This window comes from Papio anubis, chromosome 6 (assembly GCF_008728515.1).
Source record: "Papio anubis isolate 15944 chromosome 6, Panubis1.0, whole genome shotgun sequence".
Lineage (NCBI taxonomy): Eukaryota > Metazoa > Chordata > Mammalia > Primates > Cercopithecidae > Papio > Papio anubis.
This window is the reverse complement of record NC_044981.1, coordinates 51,737,045-51,755,794: the sequence shown is the minus strand read 5'-3', so window position 1 is coordinate 51,755,794 and position 18,750 is coordinate 51,737,045. Positions and strand designations below refer to the sequence as shown.

Genomic DNA, 18,750 nt, shown 5'->3' with positions numbered 1-18,750 from the left:
CTTGCTTTATGAATCTGGGTGCTCCTGTTTTGGGTGCATATATATTTAGGATAGTTAGCTCTTCTTGATGAATTGATCCCTTTACCATTATGTAATGCCCTTCTTTTTCTCTTTTGATCTTTGTTGGTTTAAAGTCTGTTTTATCAGAGACTAGGATTGCAACCCCTGCTTTTTTTTTTTTTTTTTTTTTTTGCTTTCCATTTGCTTGGTAGATCTTCCTCCATCCCTTTATTTTGAGCCTATGTGTGTCTCTGCATGTGAGATGGGTCTCCTGAGTACAGCACACTGATGGGTCTTGACTCTTTATCCAATTTGCCAGTCTGTGTCTTTTAATTGCGGACATTTAGCCCATTTACATTTAAGGTTAATATTGTTATGTGTGAACTTGATCCTGTCATTATGATGTTAGCTGGTTATTTTGCCCATCAGTTGATGCAGTTTCTTCCTAGCATCAATGGCCTTTACAGTTTGGCATGTTTTTGCAGTGGCTGGTACTTGTTGTTCCTTTCTATGTTTAGTGCTTCCTTCAGGAGCTCTTGTAGGGCAGGTCTGGTGGTGACAAAATCTCTTGGCATTTGCTTGTCTATAAAGGATTGTATTTCTCCTTCACTTATGAAGCTTAGTTTGGCTGGATATGAAATTCTGGGTTGAAAATTCTTTTCTTTAAAAATGTGCAATATTGGCCCCCACTCTCTTCTGGCTTATAGAGTTTCTGCCGAGAGATTCACTGTTAGTCTGATGGGCTTCCTTTTGTGGATAACCTGACCTTTCTCTTTGGCTGCCCTTAACATTTTTTCTTTCATTTCAAGTTTGGTGAATATGACAATTATGGGTCTTGGAGTTGCTCTTCTCGAGGAGTATCTTTGTGGTGTTCTCTATATTTCCTGAATTTGAATGTTGGCCTGCCTTGCTAGTTTGGGGAAGTTCTCCTGGATAATATCCTGAAGAGTGTTTTCCAACTTGGTTCCATGCTCCCCATCACTTTCAGGTACACCAATCAAAGGTAGATTGGTCTTTTCACATAGTCCCACATTTTTGGAGGTTTTGGTCATTGCTTTTTTTTACTCTTTTTTCTCTGAACTTCTTGCTTCATTTTATTAATTTGATCTTCAATCACTGATACCCTTTCTTCCACTTGATCGAATTGGCCACTGATGCTTGTGCATGCGTGACATAGTTCTCATGCCATGGTTTTCGGCTCCATCAGGTCATTTAAAGTCTTCTCTACACTGTTTATTCTAGTTAGCCATTTGTCTAATCTCTTTTCAAGGTTTTTAGCTTCCTCATGATGGGTTCGAACATGCTGCTTTAGCTCGGAGAAGTTTGTTATTACCAACGTTCTGAAGCCTACTTCTGTCAACTCGTCAAAGTCATTCTCCATCCAGCTTTGTTCCATTGCTGGTGAGGAGCTGCAATCTTTTGGAGGAGAAGGAGCACTCTACTTTTTAGAATTTTCAGCTTTTCTGCTCTGGTTTCTCCCCATCTTTGTGGTTTTATCTTCCGTTGGTCTTTGATGATGGTGACCTACAGATGGGGTTTTGGTATGGATATCCTTTTTGTTGATGTTGATGCTATTCCTTTCTGTTTGTTAGTTTTCCTTCTAACAGTCAGATCCCTTAGCTGCAGGTCTGTTGGAGTTTGCTGGAGGTCCACTCCGGACCCTGTTTGCCTGGGTATCACCAGCAGAGGCTGCAGAACAGCAAATATTACAGAACAGCAATATTGCTCCCTGATCCTTCCTCTGAAGCTTCGTCTCAGAGGGGCACCCAACTGTATGAGGTGTCAGTCGGCCCCTACTGGGAGGTGTCTCCAAGTTAGGCTACACGGGGATCAGGGACCCACTTGAGGAGGCAGTCTGTCTGTTCTCAGAGCCCAAACACTGTGCTGGGAGAACCACTGCTCTCTTCAGAGCTGTCAGACAGGGACGTTTAAGTCTGCAGAAATTTCTGCTGCCTTTTGTTCAGCTATGCCCTGTCCCCAGAGATGGAGTCTACAGAGGCAGGCAGGCCTTGTCGAGCTGCAGTGGGCTCTACCCAGTTCGAGCTTCCCTGGCTGCTTTGTTTACCTACTCAAGCCTCAGCAATGGTGGATGCCCATCCCCCAGCCAGGCTTGCCACCTTGGAGTTTGATCTCAGACTGCTGCACTAGCAGTGAGCAAGACTCTGTGGGCATGGGACCCACTGAGCTCAGCGTGGGATATAATCTTCTGGTGTGCCATTTGCAAAGACTATTGGAAAAGCGCAGTATTTAGGTGGCAGTGTCCCGATTTTCCTGGTACAGTCTGTCACGGCTTCCCTTGGCTAGGAAAGGGAAATCCCCTGACCCCTTGTGCTTCCCAGGTGAGGCAATGCCCTGCCCTGCTTTAGCTTGCCCTCCGTGGGCTGCACCCACTGTCCGACCAGTCCCAATGAGATGAACCAGGTACCTCAGTTGGAAATGCAGAAATCACCCATCTTCTGCGTCAATCACGCTGGGAGCTGCAGACCAGAGCTGTTCCTATTTGGCCATCTTCTTCTTTTCTTGATTTGGAACATTTACTTGTTTTTCCCATAAAACACTCCAAGTTTAGCCCAAAGAAAGTATCGGCACTTTGTTCTTGCCTCAGGCTCTGCTTGGGAAATAATTTTAATCAGAGAACTGTATGTTTTCTTCCCACAGACCCAGGTTTGTATCAGAAAATGACATTGAGATCCATTTCACTACAAGTAGAATATTACAAAATATTTACAGGAAAATATCAAAAATGACTCAAAAACAAAAGTTAAGTTAAAATAAACTTGTGTTTCAGAAATCTCTGCTCCAGTGCCCACAGCACACAAGAAGAGAGTCAAAACAAATAAGTAACTGAGATCCTCAATCACAAATCTCCAAATAACTGGAAAAAGGGAAGAAACAGGATGAAAATGGTGGTATGAAAGGGAATGGATGTGGCAGCACTGTTTCAATAGCCAATCTATTCTGAATGAGACACCCTCTCTTATATGCAGTAAACTTTGAACAAAGCTAAACTTTAGGATAGCTCTGAACTGAAATAAGGTGTCACAGTAACCCTTCCAGCTTTCATGAAAACCCCGTAAACATCATCCTTGGTCTATACTGAGACAGGAATTAGAAGGACCAGAGTTGAGAGCTGTTTTGGCAAGAGGCACAGCAGAATCATCCACTAACTTTTCTTGGAGGAGTGGCAGTAGCCCCTTCATTCTCCTGATCTACTCTCAGTGCAGCGGGCACAAATCAAGTAACCTCTGCCTTGGAATTAGCAGTGATCTGTGGCTTGGTGCTAATGGTTGTCGTGGCTTTCTTCTCAATGGTGGCTGCACTCACATCATCCACCTTGGGTTGCTGAATCAAGTTGGGTGGGGCACTGAAAATCGCAGGATTTTGCAAGGGAGCTGGTGGGAAAAGCCAGGGATGGATGGGGGCAAGTCTATGTGGAGGCATCCAAGGTCATCATTCCAGGATGAGAAAGAGGGGTACCTGAAGATGCAGGGGGAGGTCGCTTTGGTGGGGGTTCCCAGGAGGAAGACTTGGAGGTGGGCCTGGGAGAGGGCCAGGGAGTCAGCCTAGTGGTGGTCCTGCAGGTAAATGTTGGGGTAAAAGCCCTCAGAGGCCTGGCATTCCAGATGGTCTCAGTGGTCCAGGAGGAGGACCCATAGGTGGCCCAGGAGGCCACAAAGGTGGAGCAGGTGGTGGTATATTAATTTTGAACCTAGCCACTATTCTGAATGTTCCTATTATTTCTAGTCATTTTTAAATTAATTCTATTGAAACAAAACTGTATTATCTGCAAATAATAATTTCACCTCCTCTATTCCAGAATTTATACCTCTTGTTTCAATGTCACTAATTCATTTAACAAATAAATTGAGTTTCTATTGTGTGCCAGGCACTTTGCTAAGCCCTGAATCTAAGAAATTTCAATACTATATTGAGAACTGTGTTCTCTGTACAGTACAATAATACATATCTTTGTCTTTCTTGCTTAATTTTTATAGGAAAAAAACTAGTGTTATTGTGTTTCATTATTATCATTATTATTATTATTACTATTATTATCTGAGATGGAGTTTTGCTCTTGTTTCCCATGCTGGAGTACAATGATTCGATCTCAGCTCACCGCAACCTCCACCTCCCAGGTTCAAGCAATTCTCCTGCCTCAGCCTCCCGAAGAACTGTGATTACAGGCGTGCACCACCATGCCCGGCTAATTTTGTATTTTTAGTAGAGCAGGCTTTCTCCATGTTGGTCACGCTGGTCTCAAACTCCCGACCTCAGGTGATCTGCCCGCCTTGGCCTCCCAAAGGGCTGGGATTATAGGCATTCGCCTGGCAGTGTTTCATTATTAAATGTGATACTAAGTCCTGGCACAATGACTCACACCTGTAATCCCAACACTTTAGGAGGCCAGGCGGGAGGATCACTTGAGGTCAGGAGTTTGAGACCAGCCTGGCCAACATGGTGAAACCCTGTCTCTATTAAAAACACAAAAATTAGGAAGGTCTGATGGTGCACGCCTGTAATACCAGCTACTCAAGAGGCTGAGGCAAGAGAAATGCTTGAACCCGAGAGGCGGAGGTTATGGTGAGCTGACATTGCACCACTGTACTCCAGCCTGGGCAAAAGAATGAAACTCTGTCTCAAAAAACAAAAAATAATAAAAAATAAAGGGATACTAGTATTTGCTTTGAAATATACATATTTTTTATCAAGTGAAGAATATTAATCTAGGCCTCTTTTACTATGAGAACTTTTTAAAAAATGGATGTTGAATTTTGTCAAATACCTTTTAACCATTTATTAGGGTGAAAGTAGGCTTTTAAATCTATTTGTTTGACTGACTATATACTATTAATCCCATGTTAAAGCTATTTTTGCATTTCTACAAAAAACTTGCTTTGCTGAAATGTTCTGCTGGATTCCATTTACCAATATTTCAAATCCCATTTTAATGTAGCCCTTTATTCTATTTGCTAATATTTTATTCAGGGTTTAAGCATAAGTGAGATTTGTCTGTAGTGTTTTAAAATTATTTAAATGATCAGAAAAACATGCACACCCTGGGACTAAAAGATACATCATTTTGTGTTTTTGTGCCTACAGAATCCTGAATTGAAAAGAAAACAAGAATAATAGCAGGAGAAGGCTCATACCCTCCACTTTAAATTTTGACTTGTGTTGCTTTATGAGAACGTCAATGAATCGGAGCATGGTAAAATGACCTCGCGTTTGATTTGCCAAGATGTAAAGGCTAATCACCAACAAGAAATGCACAATGCTTACAGTTTAAGAGCATGTGTTTGTAGAGTATGTGTTTGTATTTGAGCAGACCTGAGTTCAAGTTTTGGCTCTGGCATTAATAGCTCCATAACCTTGGAGAAGCCACTAACCTCTCTGTGTTCTACAAAATGGGAATTATCACTCTAACTACCTTGTAAGGTTGTGATGAAGAACGAATACAACACGTTAAAGTGGTCAACATAGTACCCAGTACGTTGGACATGTTTAATCAATTTAGCTATGATTACTGTTTATTATCGCCACTCTTCTCTTAGATCTTCTAAAGTTAAGGTAAAGGGCTCTGAAGTCCCTATGCTGTAGCTGCTCCTAAACTGAAAATGCCCTTCCTCTGATCCACCTTGGTTAACAATATCTTGAGTAGTGCATCACGACTTCAGTAAAAGGTTCTGACTTTTCAAGTTTATAAATTTAGAGAATGTTGATATTTACTATGCAGTGTTTTTAGTGTGTACTCTTTTAGTTTTTATTAATAAAATAGAAACCTAAACTAAGACAACTGCTTTATTCTTGCATCTAATCTGACCATATATTGTAGAAGCAATTCTTTATAATGGGACTTAGGTGAGAACTGTCAATATATCAGTTCGGAAAAAACTCTAGACTGGAATATCTAAAGCTAGACAAATAAAAGTTTAAAAAGAGCAAATTGACCAGGTGCAGTGGCTTATGCCTGTAATTCCAGTCCTTTGGGAGGCCGAGGTGGGCGGATCGCTTGAAGCCAGGAGTTCGAAACCAGCCTGGCCAACATGGCGAAACCCTGTCTCTAATAAAAATACAAAAAGTAGCCGGACATGGTGGCAGGTGCCTGTAATTCCAGCTACTTGGGAGGTTGAGGCATAGGAATCGCTTGAACCCAGGAGGTGGAGGTCAGAGTGAGCCAAGACTGTGCCACTGCACTCCATCCTGGGCAACAGGGTGAGACTCTGTCTCAAAAAAAAAAAAAAAAAGCAAATCGAATATGAGAAAGCATAGAAATGTCTCCCTCAAACAAGAAGGGTCTCCTCTAATAGTATTTAATGTAGCTCATTTGCAATCATATGAAAATTCATCAAGATCGAATCATGTTGCACAATCCAAAACTGAGGGAACTCATGGATAACTTTCACAGCTTCATTGTAAAGTCCAAGATCAAAAGGATGGTTATCTTCTTTAAACTGGACATAAGATGCACACATGATGGTTGACTTGGCGGTTACTCTTCCAACACTTCCAAGATTCCAGAGATTTCTTCACAAAGGGGCTCCATTAATGTCTAATGAAGTTAGACATTCAGGACACAGAACTGAACCTCCTGATCTATCTCAATCTGCAGTCAATAATCAATGTGCCTTTGGAAACCAGCCTCACAATTATTCAGTGAAACCTCACAATAGTATGATTCCATTTTTTCCTTCTTCATCTGAAAGAATAAACATTTTTCCCGTGAGATGAGTCTTTTCCAGCCTCCCTTTGAAGTAGATGGGCTGGTCGATGAACCAAGTAGCATGTTGGCGTTGATGCGCGACCTGGGCAACTCCATTACGTCTATCATGGCTATGGTCCAAGATTGCTGTTGTGGAGAAACTGACTGATGACTGAAAGTATGCGGCACACAGGTGTCTATCTGCTATGCTCTATTACAGTGTCTTCCTCTGACAGAAATCTTTAATCCAAGACTATACAGTCAGACAAAAATCACTGAAACATGAAATGTCTTACAAATTGTCAAAGTACATAATGCCTGTAACTGGCAATTTAATTGACATGAGGTATGAAGTTGGCAATAGTGGTAGCTGACATCACAGTCAGTTTCTGCTAACCCGACTGTTCTTTAAGGGACTGAGACAAAAATGGAATCATCTCTGAATTTTCAGAGTTGTCTTTAATTACTGAGAGACCTTGGAATTCTAGTGAATTCCACTTAAATCAGTGAGGCTCAGAAATGTTATTTATCTCTTTCCAGCTTAGCCTGATAAGAACTTACTCTAGTGCCCACTTACTTATGGTTTCTAGAAACAAAATCACACAATTCCAGGTCTAGGTTCCACTGATGCAGACATGAGCAAAGTTCCAAAAAAAGGAAAGAATGTGGAGGAGATGGTGGTTGATTCTCTCTCCTAATTTCTAGCTTCCTGAATGAACTAGTCTCCACCCATAACTGCAGCCAACCATGAGCCCTGGAGACCATCAGGTCATCGATTTGTGTAAATGCAGCCACATCAACTGGGGATTCTGAGCATTTGACTAAATGATCATAAATTCTCTGAAAAGCATGTTTAAGGACTGCATATAGACCATTCTATGAGTATCTTTAATGGAATGACCCCAGATCAGGTTCAGGTCTTTTAAGAAACTCACAGCCCCTGGTGCAAACTAGAATTGCTACTTTCTATCCTATCTTGCATAAGAGTAATCAGATTATAAGTTAGGCTATTCAAATGAAAACGTATGTCCTAGGATATTCTAACCTAGTGCATATTGGAAACATGGTATAATCCCCCGTCCTGGGCATTTGCTGTATAAATGAAATGTGGCCAAAGGTCCCATGCTGACCTGACACAAGGATTCTTGTTGTCAAGTAAATGTGTAACAGACAGAAAAGAGACAAGTCCAGAGGTTACTAGAGTGCAAAATGATTTGTTGTTCAAGCATAAAGCACACAAAATTTGCTAGCAAAGTTAAAGTAAAAAACTAGGAATATACATATATAATGTTTATATATGCATAATAACTAAGATAAATCTGTAAATTGTGTTTTATAAACAAAGACAAGATGGCAATAAAATAAAACATTAACAGTGAGTTGTGATATGATGGGTTATTTTCTTCAAACTTTTGTATTTTCGAATTTTCTACAAACTATATTACTTTCATAAAACAGAAACACACAAAAAAATAGGTTTTCTAAAAAACTAAACAGACTCTCAGTGCAAACATCTGGAATCAGAGCATACTTTAAGGTATACTTAAAATCTCTAGGTGTGGTGACATGTGCCTGTTGTCCCAGCTACTCAGGAGGCTTCGGAATAAGAACCTCTTGAACCAGGAGACAGAGGTTGCTGTGAGCCAAGATCACACCACTTCACTCCTGCCTGGGTGTCAGAGCAAAACTCTGTCCCCCCAAAAAAAAAAAAAAAAAAAAAAAAACCGAGATACTTAAAATCAACACTCCCTGCTAAGGAGACCAGATAATAATTCTTAGCTGAGTCTACCTCTAGCATCCCGTCTGGAATGGGGCAAAGGCTAAGAGATGCTGAGACGTCTGCTTTGGCTGGTGGTTCCAATTGCCCTCCTAATCCTGTGACAAAAGGCAAGAGAGTACAAGGTGTTCCTGTTTGGTGGTCAGATATCACTCAAATAGAAAATGATGACTTGTCAACTCCGTTAAGAGGACACAGAACTGAACCTCCTATCTGTCTCAGTCTGCAGTCAATAATCAATGTGCCTTTGGAAACCAGCCTCACAATTATTCAATGAAACCTCACAAATAGTACAATAAAACTAAGTGTATTGTTTACAGCAAAGCAGAAGAGCCAATATAATCATGCACAATCCTCCTAACTTTTGATACTAGAAATTTTTGCCCAGCTGGAAGACAGGAAGCAACTACTTATGCAAAGAAAAGGGCAAACTTACAAAAATGAATGAGGAGAAGTGAAGACACACGGATTGAAACATTTTCCCGGTCAGAAAAAGCAGGGGCGAATATGATACTTGATGCTCAGGCCAAAGTGTTTGTCTCTTTTGAGGCAATGGTTGGAAATTTTAAGGAAAAATAAATTATGCTATACTGGACTCAACCAAACATGAATTTTCAGAGACATCTATGCATGCTGAAGAAGTTAGACATCCACCAGTTTGCAGTACAATTTGGCTACGATTTATCACTTAACTAAAAGAACTTACTACTGATGGTTTGGAAGAACAGTTTTTATCAAATCAGCTCAGGAAAGTAGTGCTGAAAAACCCATGAGTTTCACAATCTCACAAAGAGGTTTGCCCAGCTGCTTATGCTTACAAGGTCTACTGCAGTGCCACAGAAGCTGCTCTCAATAGCCAAGTTGCCTGGGAACTGACCAGCCCATCAAAATCCTAGGCTATGGTATTTCAAAGTGCTCAGGCATACAGTCAACAGATTGCCAAAGTGTGAGAGCTTGAGTCTATAATGATAATCTACAGTAAGTTAAAACATCTCATCGCGCCACTGCACTCCAGCCTGGGTGACACAGCGCGAGACTCCGTCTCAAAAAAAAAAAAAAAAAAAAACATCTCAAATCATCTTTGCTAATCTCTTTTTCTTAGTGGTTTATAGGCATAGATTTTAACTTGCACATCTTGTACCATCCCCTAAGAAGGAATTAACTAAGATTATCACAGTATATCCATTACATTTGGTTGCACACTGAGTCCATTTTTATTTGATTTCTCTTAATTTGATATTTTAATGGATATTTTTTGAAAAATATCTATTATATATATTTATTGAAAATATTGCTTTTCAATTTTAAAAAATGTATTTTCCATCTTACCTGTTCTAAACATTACAGCTTGCCCCTAAATAACTATATTCTTTTCCTTCTTTAGGTCTTAATGGATCTTATACCTCTCATAATATATCATACAGTATTTTACCTTTTGTTATTGTTCATGCTTATATTTACTTCCTTCATTATACTGAAGGCCATTTACAGCAGGATTTCTCTTCTCATGCTTATATCATTTCTACCGCTTAGCAGGTGGTGTCATGCGCATTCATGTGAAGAGACCACCAAACAGGCTTTGTGTGAGCAATAAAGTTTTTAATCACCTGGGTGCAGGTGGGCTGAGTCCAAAAAGAGAGTCAGCGAAGGGCGATAAGGGTGGGGCCGTTTTGTAGGATTTGGGTAGGTAAAGGAAAATTACAGTCAAAGGGGGGTTGTTCTCTGGCGGGCAGGAGTGGGGGTCACAAGGTGCTCAGTGGAGGAGCTTTTTGAGCCAGGATGAGCCAGGAAAGGGAATTTCACAAGGTAATGTCATCACTTAAGGCAAGGACCAGCCATTTTCACTTCTTTTGTGGTGGAATGTCATCGGTTAAGGCAAGGGCAGGGCATTTTCACTTCTTTTGTGGTGGAATGTTATCAGTTAAGGCAGGGGCAGGGCGCTTTCACTTCTTTTGTGGTGGAATGTCATCAGTTAAGGCAGGGGCAGGGCATTTTCACTTCTTTTGTGATTCTTCAGTTACTTCAGGCCATCTGGGTATATACGTGCAAGTCACAGGGGATGTGAAGGCTTGGCTTGGGCTCAGAGGCCTGACAGTAAGGACAGCAGAAATATGTGTTGAGTTGGATTGAACTACTTGATATAAATGATATAAATTATGCTGTCCTAGATAGTTGGTATGAAATATCTAAATTGCATTTATAGTATCACTCACATTCATCAATCAAAGACCTCCTCATTGCCTTACATTTTTAATGATTGATGTCACCAACAACCTATCATCAACAACTTCTCTATCACCTTCAAGAATTCTCTCCTCTAGCCCATCAGCCATCATGAACTCATGTTGTTTCCACTTCTGCAGTCTCTCATCCCTCCTCCCTTCCTACTGTCTTGCTCTAACTCCATTATCTCATAACACACTTGTATAAAACCCTCCTAATTTGTCTTGCCCCACCTGGTGCATCCTTCTCACCCCTGCCACAGTAACCTTCCTAAACACAGGTAAGTTCATATTTGTTTTCTTTATCAAAAACCTCAAAACACTCTCAGTTACCCAAAATCTAAATGGCTTCTCCCAAGGCCCTCTACTGTGGTGTCAAGCTAACTCACCTCCAACTAAAGGCTCTGTGAGCCCTACACTCTGGTCACATAGTTCATTTACCAGCTTTTTTTACACACTTTCACCACTCTATGTCTTTGCCTTGACAGCTCCCTAAAATTTCAAAAATTTTACAGGAACCTCAGATTTATGTAGAGTTGAGATTAAGAGAAGGAGGTAAAGGAGATATTCCTGAAACTTCTTCAGCTGTTAGAAGTCATGTGCCTCTTTAGCAGTAAGTGTATAGAACTAAAGCTAGAAGCAGAGACACTCTGACCATTACCCCTATGATGTAGTGTACCATATAGGTATCAAACTCCTGCAAGGCAAAAGACTGATTATACCTTTTGACTTTAGAGGAGCAGGGAGTATTTTCTGTTTTGTTCCCTGATCTCCCAAGTGCCTAAAAAGTGCATGCCACATAATGGAAACTAAGTAAATACCTGTTGCATAAAGAAAAATATCATGAGGCATATTCCATTTGGAAGAAATTGAGGTGAAGATGCATCAAATGTGTGCCCACTCTGTACCTGCCCATGCACAAACACCAGGGTGTAGCAATGGGCATAAGGAAGCCACACCCTGCCCTAGAGGAGCTTGCAGCCCAGAGCAGGAGACCAGCACCGAAGGATTATTTGCAGTAACTCAAGTGGGGAATCCTTGATGCCAGACCTGTTTCCTCAACTGTAAAGGAAGAAATTAGAAAATCCTGTATAGTCCTTGGTTCTGTCTTGTTTTAAACATGCTGTTTACATTTCCCAGATCAAAGTTCCCAAAAGCCCAAGGCTGTGCCCTCTCATTTTTGTATTCCCTGGAGTATTTTGCAACTAAATGTTGCTTATTATCTGGGTTTCGAATTGAGCTGATGGAACTGTAATTACCTAATTTTTAAAACAGCAGTAAAATTAGATATAGAAGAAAAGTTCTCTGGATATTATATTTAAAAAAGGGCATCCCCAATAAATAGGTACTTGAGTATGATGCAAGACAGAAAATCTTCCACATTCAAACAATTACTAGTTATTCAGGGCAAATTGTTGAGCAATCTTGAGCCTTGGTTTCCTCATAAATACAATGGGAATAATCATACTTACAGAGTGGGGAGAAACTTATCAGGTAATGAATGTGAAGTGGCTCTCTAAGTGTAAAGAACATTCACGAACATTAGTTAATGCTACAGTACGACCACTTACCAGTTCCTCACTAGTGGCTGCAGATCCACCGCACCTTCGCTGCCTTCTTCCCCATTCTGGTTAGTCTGCTAGGCAGAGTATGGAAGAATTTGATCTTTTCTGTTAACTTTGTCAAATTTAAGCTATCGACTGTCTCATATTTACAATTTAAAATGTAGCTCAAATCAGGTTTACCATTGTTGGAGATATTTGTTGATAAATTAATCAGGGAAAAGAATATAAGAAAGTCAGGAAAGTAGATTAAAATTCTGCATACTTTTGGTTCTTCCTATTTAGAAAGAAATATGACATAGCCCAAAAAAAGGACATTATTCAAAGAAGGAAGAAGATATGTTCACAACGATATTCATTGCAATATTATTTACAATGGGGGAAATGATGACTTTCCTATTCAGCAGTACAGGCACTCCTAAGGCCACTCCTATCTTTGAATCTCAGGCTTTACCTCTGATAAAACAGAAGAATTTATTTAATGGAGGTTCTTGAGTCTACTCTCAGTATTTTTTATTCAATAGGTTTGGTTCAAGGCAGAGAAATTTGAATTGAACACCAATGGTTAAAGCAATGGCTGTAGTATAATTATTTAATGGACATCTTTAAAAGATAATGTAGCAACATGGAAAAATATTATAATTAACTATTAAGTTAAAAAAGCGGAAACAAAATTATACAACCATGGAAAAGATGTACATTCAAGTAGACAAGAAATGTATGGGATATATTTTTTAAAACAGTTTGAGCTATTAATCTAGAATACTGAGAGTCAATTGCCTTCCTTTTATTTTGAGAGCTAAATGCTATAATGCTGCTTAGATGATTTTGAAATCTGTATTCATTCAGAACAAGCAATAGGTGGATTTGGGATTTTCTGCATACTTTAGAAAAAAGAAACAGCCAATAGTGTGGTTTCTGCCCCTCCTATAATTCATTTTATGTTAGTGAGTAAATATTAATACTTGGCTTTATGAAAATACCTTATATTGTTCAATAGACAAGGTGTTGGGACTCATAATTTCATAAATTCAGAATCATAATTTAACTCTGTCAGAAAAAAAAACCAATAACTATAGCAACTGCTACCACAAATTTAGAACCCAGAAATGTTACACCATGACAATTTAGGGTCAGACATTATGGCCACATACATAAAATACTGCTGTGGCTCCCCTAGAACCATTCAAAAGATTAAAGAGCTTTGACACCTATTGAAAAAATAGGTATTCCTAGATTAAAGGTTTAGGTACCTTTTAATCCCTTAACACCTTTAGCTGAAATGCATTCTCTGGCATCACATAGGAAAAAAAAGTGAATCAAGAAGCTTGCTAACCTATAAAATAGTGACTAGTAATAACCTGCTGGCAGGCAAATTTTTTTTTTTTTTTTTTTTTTGGAGACAGAGTCTTGCTCTGTCACCCAGGCTGGAGTACGATGGCATGGTCTCAGCTCACTGCAACCTCCATCTCCCGGATTCAAGCGATTCTCCTGCCTCAGCCTCCCGAGTAGCTGGGATTACAGGCGCCTGCAACCACACCTGGCTAATTTTTGTATTTTCAGTAGAAACAGGGTTTCACCATGTTGTCCAGGCTGGTCTTGAACTGCTGACCTTGTGATCCGCCCACCTCGTCCTCCCAAAGTGCCGGGATTACAGGCGTGAGCCACTGTGCCCGGCCAAATCTAATTTTTTTTTTTTTTTTGAGACAGGATCTCACTACGTTGCCCAGGCTGGCCTCAAAGTCCTGGGTTAGGCCGGGCGCGGTGGCTCAAGCCTGTAATCCCAGCACTTTGGGAGGCCGAGGCGGGTGGATCCTGTCAGGAAGACTCAGACCATCCTAACTTTAACATGTGAAACCCCATCTAAAAATACAAAAACTAACTGAGGGGTGGTGGCGCCTGTAGTCCCAACTGGACTGGCTGGGAGCTGGCGTGGAGGTGGAGGCTGCAGTGAGCGAACTCGAGCCACTGCACTGCAGCCTGGGAGACAGAGAAGTGCGTCTCAAAAAAAAAAAAAAAAAGTCCTGGGTTCAAGGGATCCTCCAACCTCTGCCTCTCAAGCAGCTGGGATCACAGGTGAACGCCACCATGGCTAGCAGAAGCCAAATTGTAACAGTTATTTTCAGACAATTAAAGCATTTAAGGGGTGAGCACCTCTTCCCCATGCCTCATTCATTTCCCTGGGAAACTGTGTAATGCTCATATTTCTCATTAAAGTGGAGGCAGGCCGGGCGCGGTGGCTCAAGCCTGTAATCCCAGCACTTTGGGAGGCCGAGATGGGCGGATCACAAGGTCAGGAGATCGAGACCATCCTGGCTAACACGGTGAAACCCCGTCTCTACTAAAAAATACAAAAAATTAGCCGGGCGAGGTGGCGGGCGCCTGTGGTCCCAGCTACTCGGGAGGCTGAGGCGGGAGAATGGCGTGAACCCGGGAGGCGGAGCTTGCAGTGAGCTGAGATCCGGCCACTGCACTCCAGCCTGGGCGACAAAGCGAGACTCCGTCTCAAAAAAAAAAAAAAAAAAAAGTGGAGGCAGATGCTAGAATCATTATCAGGTTAAGTTAAACCAATTGTTACTTAAGAGACTCAGGCCAAAATGGACCTTCTTTTTTGTAGATAATCATCTCTAATTCCTACTTTGTCAAGAAGAAACATAGCCACAGAATGCCTTAGACATAGTGGAGCACAGAAATCTCTTTCTTCTCAGTCTAATAAAAAGGAATAATTTACTCTAGTACCTCCATTACCTGTGATAGCTAGGAACATAATGCAAAGTCCTCACCATGATGAGGCCATCACAGTGGAAGCTACAGAGAAAGTCTCATCAAAGGCACTATTGAACTATCCAGGGATAGGATGTAGGAATTTAGATAGTTTTAAAAGTGTACATCTCTCATCGCAGACCAGCAGCAATGCTATAAAGACGTGAGTGCAGAAACGCATTTTTGATTATTACTAGAGTGTAGTATTTGATTATTACTAGAGTGCAGAAACGCATTTTTATTATTACTAGTCTTGAGACTCACAGGGATTTTTTTTTTTTTTTTGAATGGAGTTTTGCTCTTGTCCCCCAAACTGGAGTGCAATGGCATGATCTTGGCTCACTGCAACCTCTGCCTCCCAGTTCAAGCGATTTTCCTGCCTCAGCCTCCCAAGTAGCTGGGATTTACAGGTGTGCACCACCATGCTCGGCTAATTTTGTATTTTTAGTAGAGACGGGGTTTCACCATGTTGGTCAGGCTGGTCTCGAACTCCTGACATCAAATGATCCACTCACCTTGGCCTTCCAAAATGCTGGAATTACAGGCGTAAGCCACCACACCTGGCCTGGGGTCTTTAAAAAGAACTAAGCTACTCTAAATTAATCAAAACCAGTAATAAGTGTAAATATCTAAATAGATAAATGATAGATCAATCAAGATAAATAAAAAAGTATTTGGTGCAAACTTTTCAGCACTTCCTATGCTCCTGATTTCATTTAGGCAGAGAACACCCCAGCATTATTTTGAAGAGTGTTAAACTTATATTCTCATTTTTCTCCAGCAAACATTTGTTTTCCCTGATACTCCCAGAGTAAGAGCCAGTTTCAGCCCACTCAAGCAAAACTTTAATTCTGAAGAGGCATAAGTCATTCTGACCATAAGCCATCCTTAATCTGGGCAGGCCTGAAGAACTGGACTGTTTCCTCAACTGTGTGGAGGATTGTAAGGATGTTTAGGGGCCGGGGCCAAGGGTCCAATGTCGTTGAAACCTCTGAGAACCCACAAGATCAGCCCTGTAACAGTCCTGGGTCGTGTATCACATTGGCTTCCCTGAGCATCAGACTAAGTTGAACAATCAAATTTGTCTCCAATCATTGTCCATCCACCTTCTCCCACAGCCTTTTGGTCCCTGGACCCAGAGCACATTTCTGAGTTTGGGTCAGTACTAGCCTGGCTTCTGGGTGGTTGAAAATCTCACAAACAGCCGGGCGCGGTGGCTCACGCCTGTAATCCCAGCACTTTGGGAGGCCGAGACGGGAGGATCACAAGGTCAGGAGTTCGAGACCATCCTGGCTAACACGGTGAAACCCCGTCTCTACTAAAAATGCAAAAAAAAAAAAAAAAAAGAAAAAGAAAATCTCACAAACAGCAAGACAATGTTGAACACACAAAAATAATCATTCTCTAAGGGCAACATTCTTAACATAGTTGATGGTGCAGTTTTGGAGGAGTTGAGGTAATATGCAGTCATAATGGATAATCCTTCAAACAGTTTTATATAAAATAGAAAATATGTCACTGGCAGAAAATCTCCCAAAAGCTAAGGTTTCTCTGCAAAATCCAGAGCAGACGGGATGAATCATCATGAAAACACTGAAGAAATCTCGTACTTGTGATTAACCGTACCTGACACCTTATCTCTACCTCTCAGCTCAGATTAAAGAGTCCTTTCACACATATTAACGCATTTGATCCCACAACAAATAAGGGACATCACACTGGGCTTATTGCCAAGTTATCCCATTACAGCAGAGAAGACATTATCTCTAGAAGGTTTTTATTGCAGCCACAAGGAAAGCCCTTCCCAGATTAAATCCTACTGTGTTTCCTCTTCCCACCAGGTTTTTCCGCATGTGCGTTTTTACACATGACATATTTTACCAAACCCTAAATTCTTGGGTTTTTCATTATCTTCTGCCTTCTTGCCCTCCCTATAAGCAGCCTTCCTGGTGCCACAGACATTAGTGAAAAACTTTATCACAGAAATTTACTCATCCTCTCCCAGAGTTCTCCATTGTCTAACCCAGTGCTACCAATAGAAATACAATGAGAAGGCCGGGTGCGGTGGCTCACACCTATAATCCCAGCACTTTGGGAGGCTGAGACAGGCCAATCACTTAAGCTCAGGAGTTCAAGACCAGCCTGGACAACATGGCAAAACCCCGTCTCTACAAAAAAATACAAAAATTAGTGGAGCATGGTGGCGCACCCATGTAGTTCCAACTACCTGGGAGGCTGAGACAGAAAAATCACTTGAACCTGGGAGGCAGAGGTTGCAGTGAGCTGAGATGGTACCATTGCACTCCAGCCTGGGTGACAGAGCGAGACTCTGTCAAGAAAGAAAGAAAAGAAAGAAAAGAAAGAAAGAGAGGGAGAGAGGGAGGGAAGGAGGGAGGGAGGGAAAGAGGAAAAAAAGAAGGAAGGGAGGGAGGGAGGAAGGAAGGAAGGAAGGAAGGAAGGAAGGAAGGAGGGAAGGAAGGAAAGAAAAAGAAAGAAAGAAAGAAAGAAAGAAAGAAAGAAAGAAAGAAAGAAAGAAGGAAGGAAGGAAGGAAGGAAGGAAGGAAGGAAGGAAGGAAGGAAAGAGAGGAAGGAAGGGAAAGAAAGAGGGAAAGAAAGAGAAAAGAAGGGAAAGAGAGAGAGAGAAAGAGTACAATGAAAGAGCCATATTATTTATTCATTTTTGCAGTGCTACCTTATTTGACAATCAGCAGTTAGTTCTCACCCATATTGACTGTCTGTAGATTTTTTTAAAGGTTGTGACAGGTACATAGCTACCAAAATACAGAGCTTATTTGGTGATTCTTCATCCTCATTACTTTTTTGTGGACAACTGCATATGGATATGGTATGGGACATTCCTTGATCTTTTGGGCCAGACAGCTTTGTGGAGCCTGATACTAATAGGCACATCTGGAGTTCTCACCTCCTTCATGGCAAATTTCCAGATTTCTCTGAGTTCTGGAGGCGCATGCTTTTTGAAGTTCACTCCCCAGGTGCCCCTGTGAATGTCGATGATGTGTTCTTGGGTCACCACCTCATTCATGGTAGAATGGACCTTCTTCTTGCTACCTGTCAGGCCCAAGGTGGAAAGCCACATATGTAATTTAAATTTTGCACACTCTGAAGCAATGGCTCGAGCTGTACCTTGGCAGTGGCTATAGTTTTTAAAAATAAAAAGAAATAAATGAATTAAAAAATTTGTTCATTGTGGTAAAATGTATATAACATAAAATTTACCATTTAAACCATTTTAAAATGTATAATTTGGTGGACTAAGTACATTCACAATGTTATGCAACTGTCACCACTATTCATTTCCAGAACTTTATCATCATCCCAACAGAAATTATATACTCATTAAACAATAACTACTCATTGCATCCTCCCTCCAGCCCCTGGTAACCACTATACTTTCTGGTTCTACAAATTTGCTTATCTAGGTTCTTCATATAAGTGGAATCACAATACGTGATCTTTTGCATCTGGCTTATTTCACTTAATGTTTTCAAGGTTCATCATGTTGCAACATGTGTCAGAATTTCATTCCTTTTTAAGGCTGAATAATATGCCATTGTATATTTACCCATTTTGTTTATCCACTGATATGGTTTGACTCTGTGTCTCTACCCAAGTCTCATCTCGAATCCCCACGTGTCAAGGGAGGGACTTGGTAGGAGATGACTGGATCACAAGGGTGGTTCCCTCATGCTGTTCTTGTGATAGTGA

The 18,750-nt window shown here is 41.0% G+C and overlaps 1 pseudogene; it reads right to left on the bottom strand.

Moving 5' to 3' along the window:
* Nucleotides 1-2,439: 2,439 nt before the first annotated feature.
* On the bottom strand, nucleotides 2,440-18,534 carry LOC108585467 (annotated as a pseudogene).
* Nucleotides 18,535-18,750: the final 216 nt, after the last annotated feature.